The 13,223-nt window shown below is 46.9% G+C and overlaps 1 protein-coding gene across 3 annotated transcripts in view; it reads left to right on the forward strand.

Annotated features, from left to right (window-relative positions):
• Positions 1–1,958: 1,958 nt before the first annotated feature.
• Positions 1,959–13,223, forward strand: part of Ctxnd1 (cortexin domain containing 1) — a 54,002-nt gene continuing 42,737 nt past the window's right edge. For 2 of the 3 annotated variants that reach the window (XM_076546576.1, XM_076546579.1), the window contains exon 1: positions 1,959–2,178. The gene's annotated coding sequence lies outside the window, so the exon portion shown is untranslated. Of the gene's footprint in view, positions 2,179–10,225; positions 10,342–13,223 lie in introns of all 3 variants that reach the window. The other variant, XM_076546584.1, reaches the window with a different exon arrangement.

The following is a 13,223-nucleotide window of genomic DNA, read 5'->3' on the forward strand; positions in this document are numbered from 1 at the left end:
AAGAAAGGTATACAGAAATAGAGAAAGGTAAAAGCCAAGAAGCAAAAGATAGATTAAAGAATTTAAGAAAAGCTGGCTAGAAACAAGCCAAGCTAAGGCTGGGCATTCATAAGAAAGAATAAGCCTCTATGTGATTTATTTGGGAACTGGGTGATGGCCCCCTAAAGAACAAAGAGTAAAACAACCAACAACAGCAGTGGATCTTGCTCCAGGGGTGGTCCTCCTGGGCGGTGCCGTAACATTGTAATCACTGTCTCTCTGTAGTGGATGTGACACAGGTGAGTAGATTCCAGAGGCACCAAATCCCTGACTCCTCTTCTCTACCTGTGCGACCTTGGATACCTACTTCCATTGCTTATCTATCTGTGAGTGGCAGCAATGCCATCATCTGCTTCATGGACTTGTTGTAAAGAATAAAATGCACTGATGCCTGTAAGCACTCCTGAGGCAGTAATACACAATAGCACTTCTTTGCTGTAGTGTCCTGCAGAACTGCTTTCCCATCCCCTTTTGGTCCCCGCTCTAAAGTCACCATGTCAACTTACAAAAAAAAAAAATCTGTTTGGAATTTGATAATAATTACATTGGAAATGCAAACACAGAGGACTTGATTGGGTGACAGGGTTGCTTTTTCTTGTCCAGGAGTAAGGCTTGTGTCTTAATAGAGTCGAATTCCTCTGTTCTTCCAATCAAAAATAGAAGGGCCCCCAGTATGATGTATGTTCCATGATAATGTTACTAAGAACATCTGAGTCCTCTCTCGGGGTTCTTAATTAATTAAATAATTTTAAAAATATTTAGAAGAAAGCTTGAGGACAACTTCATTTGAGTTTAAAAGAAAAACCCCAGTGCAAGTAGGCTATAAATACCAGCAGCTGCTTTGGGGAGGAAGACGGAGAAGAGGAAGAGAGAAAGCCATGCTATTTGTAAGAGGCCAAATGGTGGACCAGCAGCCGCAGGGTTAAAGCCTGCCCCAGCTTTGTCCAGTACCAAATAGAAAGAGATAGGAAGAAGAAATGGCGGGAATTAAGTTTTCTGAGTTCTAACTCAGAAAAGCAGACCTTAGCTGAGCCACTTGGCTCTGACTCTGTGAGCAACTCCAGGGGAGTGTTCTTTAGAAAGGAAAAGCATACTATCTCACTAAAGGGATAATTACGTCTCCAGTTTCTTTAGCATGACTTAAGGTGAATTAGCCTTCCTGAGTGGTGATCTCACTACCAGGCAACCGACTGGCACAGCCTCTGGATTAACTCTCCTGTTTTGGATAGCTTGGAATACTAGGTCTCCACCCAAAGCTAGAGGTAAATTTTGTTCTTTTACCAGAAGGAAATAGCTTTCACTTAATGGGCCTCAACAGTGCCCTGAGCAAGACTAATGTAGCAGTGAGTTTACATCTCCAGATATTTATGATTGCTCTGTTAGTGAAAAGAGAGTTTATCATCCGTATTACTGACAATAACACTGTGAGTTTGTTGTGTTTATATCATGACCTGTCAGCTCATTGGGGAGAACTACTATGTAACTGTTGTCGTTACTCTGGATTTTCCTACCACAATCATATCCCTGCAAACAGCAATTGCTTTCCTCCTGGTTCCCAGCTTAAACCCACAGCATACGCTAAGACACACTCAGTCATTTATACTTCATTGCCTTCTTTCTCCTCCTTTCTCTTCCCTAATTGCTCCAGCAGACTTTCCAAACTGGCCTCCCAGGCTCATCCCTAACTTTAATGGCCATGTCTTTGTAGGTACTGAGCATAAGGCAATGGGATGCTCGCAGGAAAGCTTTATGGTGTGGGGGTCTGGTTTTTGCTTTCCCGCCTCACAGAGGGACTTTTGCAGAGCCAATGCGCCCTTCCCTGAGCCGGCGGCGCTGCACTGGGGGCCGAAGTTTCTCCCTGCGTTTCCGCTTGAACAGCGTCCAAGCCTCGCCTTTAAAATGCCAGGGCGGCCTCAGCTCTGCTCACAGCCGCTCTTAGCGGCTGCCCGGGGCTCACCGCGCCGCCGCCGGGCGCTGACTCAGCCGCAGTCGGGCTGCTCCACCGAGCAGGACCTGGAGAGTGCGTGCCCGGAGCCGCCGGGGAAGCACCGCAGCCTTGAGCCGCGGGCTTCCGGAGCTGGAGCTGGGGGCTGGCCCGTATGGGTCCCCCGAGTGAGCACATGGGACTCGCCCGGCCAGGTAGGACTGCGGGAACGTCACCCTGAGCATCCTCCAGCGGGGAGGGCGAACAGCACCGTCTGCCCTGCGGGAGATTAGTCCCAGTTCCAGGTAGCAGGAGCGGGATCTGCTAATGCAGTGGGGCCTGGCCAAGCTCTGGCCGCCAGGAGACCTGACAGGACTAGACAACAGGACCCCTTGGAAGCCCAGTGCCTATTACCTTGGCCGCCAACCTGGAGGTCCAGTCCCGAACGGCCGGTAAATGCGCCGCTTAGGATGGAATGGCTCAGGGCTACACTTAGCAGCAGATAGATAGCTGCCTTGTGCGGCTCGGGTCTCAACACCCAGGGAACAACTGGTAATGCTGGCTGGGTTCAGATACATCACCTCCCAGTAGGAGGTCCTCCACCCTCCGCCTTTAAGGAATCCAAAGAGTGTGTATTGAAACTGAATCAAAGTTACCAATTCCCTCTAGTCAAGTTCAGCGCCTGAAATCCCATGTGCTTGTGGCTGCCAGCAGCAGAGAACAGAATCTCATCAGTGTAGTTGATGAAGGTCATGATTGATGGGACTTCTGGGGAAACTTCTGTAAGTGGCAGTCTTTATAAAGAAATGTCAAGTTTCAGTAGGGTTTTTGTCCTGATCTGTGTAAGAAGCCTAATTCAAGTTTTCAATGTTTTCCCCCATGTCAGTGGAGAATGGTTCATGTGATGCTGTGAAAAGTGTGTTATGGTGCTAAATTTGATAAGTGTCTTGATTGCCCACGGGGGAAGTTCTGGAATGGGAACTCTCAGTCCAAGGCTATGCATCTTCTCAGTGGATGCACCCTGGAGTCCTAGTGTCATACTGCTCTGTCAAAACGTGGCTGTGTACCCAGAAAAGAAGCCTCACCCAGCCTCCCTGATGCTTTCCTAGGAGAGGCTCCTTGTAACCACTTCTGCGTCAGCTTGGGGGTTCTGCCCCCACATGCTCTGAGATTTCCCTGGTCTTCCAAATCCCAGCCAGGGAATCTAACCTTCCAGCCTGACACCACAAACACATGCAACCTTGCTATTTCCCTCAAAGTATGTTGTCTAGTGAATCCTGCGTCCAGCATCACAGCCCCTAGGTTTCCCTCAGCTTCAGCAAGCCGCTTCCTGAGCAGGGCTGTAATAATCTGATTCGTCACAATTCATGGTCTTCTGCAAAGGAGGTTTAGATGATCATAAAGCCAAATACCAATCCTTTGGGTGTGATTTGTAATTTGGACTTTGGTTAAGGTTATATTTTTGGAGGTAGTTCATGGTATGATATTGCACCAACTTTCAGAATACATGGGGGGGGGGTTGAAAAACCCCTCTCTTTGGGGGAAGTACCCTGAAGCAAATGGCCTTGCATTTACTCCAACCAGGAACTGTGAGTAAACTATTCATTTATTCTCTGTGCTATTGCATTAAGATACTCTGGTTCCAGGGAGTTGATTCCCTAATCACTTTTCCAGTAATGCCATTTATTATTTCTGAGCAAAGTGCAGAAAATGAATGCATGAGATATGTTTCTAAATTCACCTGCATGTGGAAAATCATAGCAACTCTCAGGCTGTTAAAGGACAAACATAAGTCTGCAATAAGCAAGGTTAGAGTGGAAAGGGGATATATTGGTGAAAAGCACCCATGTATGTGCCTGAAAAAAAAAATTAACTAGAAATCCAATGGCTGCTTACAAACTGATTTAGTGAATGTGTATCTTTCCAGCCTGTTTCCTTACTGAGTTAATGAAAGATGCAGTCATTCTGAATATACTGCCTCACTAGTTAATCTTTATTTGACAAATATTTACACTGTGAGGGCACAATATCACAGCACAGCCTCAAAATCAGCAGCCCTGTGGCGATCAACGTATGGTGTGGCTCAAATTCAACACCATTTCCAAGACCTAAATGGAAACTGAAATGACATCAAGGAAAATGTCCTTCCATTATCCTGCCTGGCCACAGTAGAGGGAGCAATGTTTATGGACCTGACAGGGTTCCAAGTCTCTGAGGTTAATGCTTCTAATAAGTTCAAATGTGAAAAAAAGGCATAATGGCTCTGAATGTGGGCACTGAAGGCTCTGGAATTACTCCATGTCTGTGAGTGTTTTAGGTGACTGAAGTTTCTTCTTGGAAGTGATTTTTTTTTTTTTGAGTATTTGCTTTGAAAGAAAATATTCCTAATGTGCCATACTTGCCTCCTCCCATCAGAGGGTTGGCTGTTGGGAGTCTGTGTTCCCTGCTGACTCAGAGTGGGTGTTGTGGAAATCAGTCATCCTGGGCCCCTAGGGGAGAAAGCTCATAGGTGTGAGTATAAGAGAGATTGGTCAGAGTTTTGTTTGGGCTCTGTAACTAATCACATGACCTTAAGCAAATGACCTTTCGGGTTCTCTTATTTGTGAATCCCTAGAGTAATCAATACTAAGTGTTGCACTTACTAAACACTTGCCACACACTAAGTATTTTGTATATGCATTCATGTAACTTTCACAATCATATTTTATGTCTGTATATGAGTAGTGTAGCATATGTGTGTGTCCATATGTGTACAGGTGCGCATATACATGGTGGAGTGCATGTAGAGTCCAGAACTCTATATCAGGTGTTTTCCTCACCCTCTCTTCACCTCGTTTATTAGAACAGGATCTCTCACTAAACCTGGAGCTCACTGATTCCTCTAGACAAGATGGCCAGTAAAGCCCAGAGATACTCCTGCCTCTGCCTTACTTACTAGGATTACAGGCATGAGCCACTGCACTCAGCAGCTCTCCTATGGGTTCTTATGCTATGAGCAGACACTTTACCAGCTGATCCATCTCTCCGGCCCTCAGTGTCAGATTTTTATCTCCATTTTCTAATGAGGAAACTGATGATTAAAGGTGCTACCTCAATTAATGAAGGTTGATCGAGGATAAGAAAACTTAGGTTCCAAACTGGCATGCCTGATTTTGAAAATGACACCCTTCTTTCCTGAACTATACTCATTGCGTGAAGTAGGTTAAAGAAAAGAAAAACAAAACAAAAAGCAACTCTGAGAGTCAGTACTCAAAATCATGGAGGTACACTTAGTGGTGATAACCAGTTCCACTTTCTGAAGACTCAATTGCAAGAGCTTTTTCTGTTTGGAACCTATGGATGGGCCCCTTTGTTACTGGCTGTGACTTACCCATTATCCCCTGAAAGCTGCCCTCTGCCTCTAGGACTCAGTTTCTATATTTATAGACTACGGAAATATTGTCATCCTTACTGGGGAAATGTGGGAACTGGAACTGGAACTGGTGATTTATGTGAATAAGTCCAGCACACAGCTGGTGTTTAACACACAATGCTTGGAACCAGTTCTTCCTAGCTGGTCCCTCCCATAGTCTGCTCCTATGCTTTCACAGTGGATGATGGTGGTCAATAGATTGCCGTGGCATGTCCTTGAACACAGACTTCTGTAGCTAGACATTCCCTGAAGGGTGCCTTGATGTGTTCCCTTGATTACAATGCTTCAAGCCTGTGCAGGTAAAGTGTCCTTGTGAAATTCATTCCCAGAAGAAATGGAGGAAAATGGCATCACTGACTAGAAGAAGTAAGGTTGGGATACCTACTCCCAGAATCCCCCCAGATTTAGAAGAGGCCCCTATAGCTCACAGAGACTCTACACAAATGAGCATCCTCCAGAGCTCATGTAAACTTGGACTGCATCCCCTCTCATGGTATCCTGCCTGGTTGCTTGCCCAGGACTGCTTTTGAACCTCACCCTGGTGTGGAGAGTAGAGGAAGCCCGGAGTGAGTGAATCCCTGAGTATGTATGTGATATTGACATGGGTAGGGCATTAGACCCGTGAGAAAAGTGAAACCTTCCAGCTACCAGGGTGAGACTCATAAGGAAAAAGGCAAAGCTTTCCTCTGATCCATGTGTAGATGCTGCTAGGGGGTGCAGAAAAATAGGGGTGCAGGAAAATGTCCACCATAGCTTCTCTGCTGCCCCGCCCGGCTTTGGTATTTATAGCCCGAAGACTGCTCTACAGAGACGGCTCCTACCAAGATTAGTTAAACCTGTCTTCTTGATCCAATTGTATACCATAAACCCCGCCTCCTTGTTCTGCTCTATGGCATGAACACGCTGTACTTCTGTAGTGCTGCAGTGTCTCCAGCAGAGAGCTTTGACCACCTCCACCATGATCCCCATTTTCTGTCTCTGTGTCTGCCTGTCTTTCTTTTCTTCATTCCCTTGCCAACCCAGTCAGGTCCATTCCTGGAGCAATGCTAGACAGGGCACCCCAGGTCCCGGACTAAGAGCAGAACAAGTATCTCCTTGGCCCTCTCCTCAGGGTCTAGCCCCAACCTTGGCACTCAAGACTTCTTGGGATTTTTTTAAAGTCTATTCTTTTGTTTTGCTTTTTAAGTGACTCATAATAGCTACATATTTATAGAGACTTTCAAGTGTTTACTGCTCACGTGGCAAGGACAGGCCCAGGCAGAGTAATGAAAAGAAAGGGCACCTAGTCACTTAGACTTGAACCTCTCAGCTGTCTCTACTGAAACCTACTAGTGACAGGAGATGTGACCCTGGATAGTCCGAAAATGGCCTCAACAGCATTTCACTTTCATGGAGAGTTTTCACTCCGACCTTTGGGGGAATTTCGTATTCTGTCTCTAAAAGATTTGACTCCTAGTGCTGGCCCCATTAGAATCCAAGGACTTCATCCCTGCCCTTAGGACAGAATGATGGGAGGTTGGAACAGGTCAGAATTGTGCTGCTGCTCCTGCAGCCCAGGCTGGAACAGATAAGGTGAACGAAAGTGCATTGTCCTTTCCATGGATGTGAACTTTCATGCTCTGTGGCCATAATGGGATGTGTTTGTCATTTGAAGATCGACAGCTGATAAGTGACCTAATACTGCAAGGAATCACCCACACACCCCTCTTTCTTTCTGACAGTGCAGGTTCTTCTTGGCTCAAGTGGAACTTCTTGTGTTCTAGAAGACTGTAAATAAATGGCTTGTGCTTGCCACACCTCCATTTGCCCAGAGCAGACATTGTTAATTGATCACGGTGCTGAATAAGCCCTTGGCATCCTCCTCAAGAGTTACTTAGAATTGACTCGAGAAATGATCCCTAGGGGGGTGCCATGGCTGATGGGAGGCAGGGAGGGGTTGCAATATGAAAGTGAAATTTCTGAAAGGGTTTGCCCTTCCTTCCTGACATCCTCACCTCTCCCAAGCCAAATGAGCATCCTACAAAATCTGCCCCTCTACAGTCCACCATGTCCCAAGTGTCCACAGACAGACACTTCCGTTCTAGGTTATTTGATGTTCTTCTGCTCGGCTTGATGGGGGTGTGTCTGTGTCTATCCTGGGCTGCTTTAAATTACGTATGACTTACACGGCTAAGACATCGGAGAGAATGAGACTTCAGGTTCCCAATGTTTGCACTTCTGAGGAGGCAGACTGCATGCTGGCATCACAAGGAGGCTTCATGCATAAGAACAGGGACCTCTAGATCTCTGAAGGGCTAGGTGGTCCTGCCAGCCAGACCCTCATTAGCAGCATGGCCTTCCTCTTCCAAGATGACCCCACTCCTGGAAAACATTGTTGCCCTCTCTTATTAACTGAAGTCTCAGAGGGGCTCTTGTCTTCACTGGGCCAATTGATTTGACAAATAGATATTCTGGGCCCAACTCCCAGGAAGGGAGTTCCGTTCCACTGGCATCAACCCTATAGCGGAATTGTTCAGTCGCCAGCAAAGCCTATGTCCCCTTCCCTGTGTCCCAGTTACAATATTAACATATTCATTCTCAGCTCTGCGGAAGAATGGAGGGAAGCTGCCGCTTTTAGCAAGCAGAGCAATGAAAACCGTGCTCTCCCCGGCGGCCACATCTTCAAGTGAACAAGGACATTATTGTTAATCAATATACATGCCCTCTGAAATCCAGCACTCTGAGAATTCATTTTCTTCTTCAGCAGCTCCCCTGATTTCTGAGATTTCATCTAAGAGAGATAGAGGATATTTACACTATTGTGGAGAGGGAGGATTTGAGTACTGCTACTCTGGAACTATCCCCAGGACCCTTGTACTTCACAATTCAGTCAGGGGGGGGGGCATTCCAATCTGTGATGCTAAGGAGGTGACTTTTGCCTCCTTTAGAAACAAGCAGTCAAAGCCTTAACCCTAACTTAACCCTTTGATTCTTCCAAAAGAGATGAAGCATGCTTCTTAGAGGTCCCTCAGAAGTTCCAGTTGTGTGTGGATAAGGGTGGGCCTAATAGAGCTTCCTACATGGGCACTGTTCTAACATTGGGGTAAAGATGGAAAGAGGAAAGATCTAGTTGTCAAGAGCCAACTTAGCATATTGACCAATTTCAGAACCGTGGGAGTAATTATCATGGAGACGCACAGGAGCCTCTGTGGTCAAACTCTCTTGCTGTGGCTTCAGTTCCTAACTCCACTTTCAAGTGAATGAATGCACGCACATCCCCCTGCTGCTCTGAGCACCCTTTTCTCCCAGATAAAATGGAGGTAGGAGCATGGTCTCCTAAGCTTTAAGAGAATCTTATAGAGGACAATGTGTGACTAACCCAGCACCGTGCCCAGGGAAATGTGTTTGGCAAACTAGCATGATTGTGAGAGTACATCCTAACATGTTGAAGGCAGGAGAGTGGTACCCAAAGAATCACCCAGAAGGCTTAGTGTACAATACAGTGAGGAGCCCAATCCCAATCCTCTAGACCAGAACTTCCTGGTATAGAAGCAGTAATGCACATTTTTAACAATCTGATAGACCTTTAGAGTCAAGTATGAGAGTCACTGACCCAACTTGAGCACATACATCAGGGTTTCACACTAGCTTGACCTAAGCTCCATATCTCCCGATTCTACCACTCAACATCTGGACAGAAAAAAAATCAAGTGCCCTGTTTCCCCTTCTAAATGCACGCATGCACATTAGCTTCCACAGCGGTCTTTGAAAGGGCATTTGTTAATTTTCTGCTTTCCACAAAAGTCATGACACCATCAGTTGTCAGCTGTGCCGGGACCCAGAGCTTCTCAGTCCAGCTGATGCAGCCCCAGTCTTTACTGCTCCTGCCTAGAAAAATCACAGGACAAAGACAAGACCTGGATCTGGAGAGAAACCACAGGGCTTCCAGCTTTGATGATACTGTCTCTTTTAATGGTTGCTACTGTGTAGCAAAAGCCCAGGATTGCTCCAATTTCAGCATAGAAGTGGGGAGTCTGTCTTCATTTTAGGACTGGTGTGTGTGTGTGTGTGTGTGTGTGTGTGTGTGTGTGTGTGTGTGTGTGTGTGTGTGTGTGTGATCTTTATAGAAAATGAATTTTGGAAGGATAGACAATGTGCTCATTTGGGTGAACAAGAATTTGAGTAGCTGAGTTCCGTGGATTCACATAGTAAGCGTTTACCAGTTACACTTTTTTGGCAGTTGGGATTTGGTTATGATCCTGGGCTGAGCCCAGAATCTTGTAAGTTTAAATGTGTACTCTATCACTAAGTACATAATCAGTTCCCCACTAGAATACTTTCTGGAAATTTTTTTGGTGTTATACAAGATGTGGTGCTTTCAAAATATGCTAGAGACTGTAAAAAGAGGAAATGACCACCTGTAATCCCAGACCCATGACCAGTATCTCAGTATTTCCTCCACTTTTTGCTTTTGGTATCTTTGTGATGTTTTTGTATTTAAAAGATAATAATACGGTTGGGTTATGTGTAAAGGAAGCAGAGTAAACTGTGTTCCTAAGTGCTGAGACCCATGTGTCCTGTAACAACGTGAGACATGGTCAGGCCCAGCCCTGAAGAAGGTTCTCTGCAGGATGTGGGATATGGGCCACAGAACCAGGCATAGTGTTTTAGGTGGAAACAGCAGGGGTGGAAAGGACTAAGCTCAGTGTGGCTTCTTTGCAGTCCCTCACCATGAGGTAGAAGGGTCTATCCCCCTCCCCCAGATACTGAGCAGCCTTGAGGCGGCTTCAATAGGCAAAAGGAAAGTGATGCTAGGTGACTTTCAGGGCTGAGGAGGCAAAGGCCATGCCCCTTTTGGCTGGTCTCTCTAGGGACACTCACTCTATGACCTTTGATCGGCCATATCTACTACCCTGAAGCCGCCATGTGGGACCACATAGGGAAAGTGATACCTGAAGGACGCCAGCTGTGAATCTCCCCAGGCCAGGTACTGGAACTGTGAGTAAAGGGCCTTCTCCAGGACTCCAACCTCAACCACTAAATGACAAAACACACATAATCACCTGCAGCAGAGTCCAGTCACCTCCCAGATTCATGATCAAAGTAATGATGGTTACTATTTTTTAAAAAATAAATAACCAGGACAACTTCTCTGGAAACTACACCTATTTTAGACTTGAAATAAACAGATTGTCAAGGGCAACATGCCTGGTGGGACTGTCTGGGAACAGAGTAGAGAGGCCATGGTGTTGTGGTACAGCAGGGTGACAGAGGCTCTCCCCTGGGGGGAGTTTGATGACCACTGGCAGGACGGATCATCTCTGGTGGGTTCTGCCCACAGTGTCCCCATGCCTGCACTGTCATCCTGACTTTAGGAGGTGGGCACTCTGGTCATCGGCTATGAGCATCCTGAGATCTGAAGCCAAACATATAAAAGGAGTCCCTCAAGTCCAGGTGCTAATTAATGGTGGGACCCTTTCTTAAAACCCAAGACCTGACTCTGTTTCCATTGCCCACCCTGATATTTGTTTCAAGTTAGGTGGAGGCTTCTGGTACACTGATGGAACACCATGTGAGGTTCTTGATAAAGTATGAGGTGTCTGGCTGACTTGGGAGGTGCTGAACTTTCCCTTCCCTTTGGGAAAGATCCAACTGACAGGCTTTGGGACCCATGGCAACAGCATTGCTAGGAGACTTCTCAGAGAGCAACTTCTAGTCATTTGAGTTTCCTTGGCTCCAACCTCAGAGAGTGGCATCTAGGTTGAACTTATGCCTGCTGCCAGAACTATCCAAATCCTGGTCCCACGCATTTGATTTGGTCAGAACAACAGAAAAGCTATCACCAGATTGTCAGTAGGGTGGTGCTTTACTATTCCGGAAACTAAGACCTCTCCAACTCCTGCGCACACGAGCAGTCTCCTAGATTGCCTGACCAGTGACTTACAGTGGCTACTGACCCAGCCTCCTTCAGCCAATCTGGATTTGTTGTGTCAAGAATACTGTGAGGATCACTTCAGCTCCTGCTAATTCTGACACATCCTGAAGCTGTGCAACCCTCACTGCCTTGAGTCCAGATGTTACATACATTCATACATTCACTGGCCTCATCTGTGCCTCAGAGGCTTGCTTGCTGGGCTCAGAAGGAAGAAGGCATCAGCAGAGGCTGAGCACAACTGCGTTATGTTCATCCAAAACCAGACAGACATTTTCAAGGACTCCCAGCAGTGAAAGGTAATGAGTAGATGCCGGATTGATCTTTCCATTTCTCACACCCTTAGTGACTAGGAGGTGGAAATAGAGATGAATGAGGATCAGGTAGCTGGATCCAGACATGGGGGAACCTTGGCAAAGTCACACTCCTTTACCCTCTGCATGGTTCCTAAGTGCCAGGATCCTCTACCAGTCCCTACTCTGCCTGAACACTGACAAACAGCTCTTTCTACATAGACAAAACACTCATGGTGCTTACCTACTCCCCCAGGCTGTCAATCAGACATGGAGTGTCACAATGTTCATGAGAAGGCTTGAGAGGACTCACTGACAGGTGATGGATGGGTGGGCCCAGGCCCCAGCCCCCAGCCCAATGCAGGACAGTGTCAACAGCACAAGGGGAGGGGCTCTATATCTAAATTTTCTAGGTAGGCAGATAAGGAAGATGAGAATGGCAAAGATCCCTACTGTGTTACCCCCATTATTAGCCCTGGAGGGTAACTCTGGCCACTTGTATAAGGCATGTGTGCATCTTGCGTGTACCAGCCCGTGAAAGACACGGCCATGGCAGGACTCAACCCCACCTCTCACCACTCACCCCAAATGGCCACCCATACTCTCCTTCTAGAGTTCTTCACCTTATCTCAGAGATCATACCTAGGTGACTGTTGGCAGATGGAATCCCCAGATGCCCTGGTACATACTGGAATAGCCATCATCTGATGTGCACCTTGAACCCCAGGCTCAGGGGACGTAACATCAGTTTGCCAACCTCGAGTGGTTTATAGCATCTCCCATGCTGTAGGCCACACAGGAGTCCCTGGAGCCCCTTCCCCAAAGCCAGGCCTTGCTGGCAGTACTGACTGGCATCTGTTCTGGGTGTCAGGCCAGGGGAAAATAGCAGGCATACTTGGCATCACCTTCCTGAGCCAAGGGGACGCTCACAAGTGTCAGGTAGAAGCCACAGCTCATGTGGCTGTCCAATAAATCTCTTATGAATCCAAGGTTCCTGTGCTCTCAGAAGAGCAAAGCTTGAAGGCTCTCATTCCAAGCTTGCTCCTTGAAATCCACACATTCATGGGCTGGCAAAATAAGATGTCTGCGGAAGCCGGGCAGGTGCCATAACTGAAGCAGATGGGTCTAAGGGACAGGGAGTGGACGACCCTGGAGCACAGACCCACAGGCAGTCTGAAGGGTACTGGTGACTCAGCTTCAGCTTTGCGTGGCTGCTCCCAACTGCAGCCCCAGCATAGCCAGGCCGTCTTCCCAAAGCAACAAGTTTCATGCGAAATCTTCCAGTGGTCAGCACCTTCAAATGAAAACATCATAAAACTGTTCAGATCAACATGACAGCCACCATGTTGTGGCCATTGGCTTAAGTGCTCTGTGGAAATTGATTAGTGAGCTACAGTGGCTGCAGACTTTTGAACTTGTGGATACCCCAATACAGAGACAAACCGGAACCGTTCTGGTGAATGAAGACTCAGCTGGAGCTTTAGCTTGGCTTCTCACTCTTGCCTCACAGTGTCCAAACCCTGGGGCCTCTCTATTAATCTCTGTTCTCAGACAGATATGGTGCATGGCTATATTTGCAACACTTCAGAGGTAAAGGTGTGGAAAATATATAGTTAAAGGCCAGCCTGGAATACTTATCAAGTT

Source organism: Peromyscus maniculatus, chromosome 1, assembly GCF_049852395.1.
Source record: "Peromyscus maniculatus bairdii isolate BWxNUB_F1_BW_parent chromosome 1, HU_Pman_BW_mat_3.1, whole genome shotgun sequence".
Taxonomy (NCBI): domain Eukaryota; kingdom Metazoa; phylum Chordata; class Mammalia; order Rodentia; family Cricetidae; genus Peromyscus; species Peromyscus maniculatus.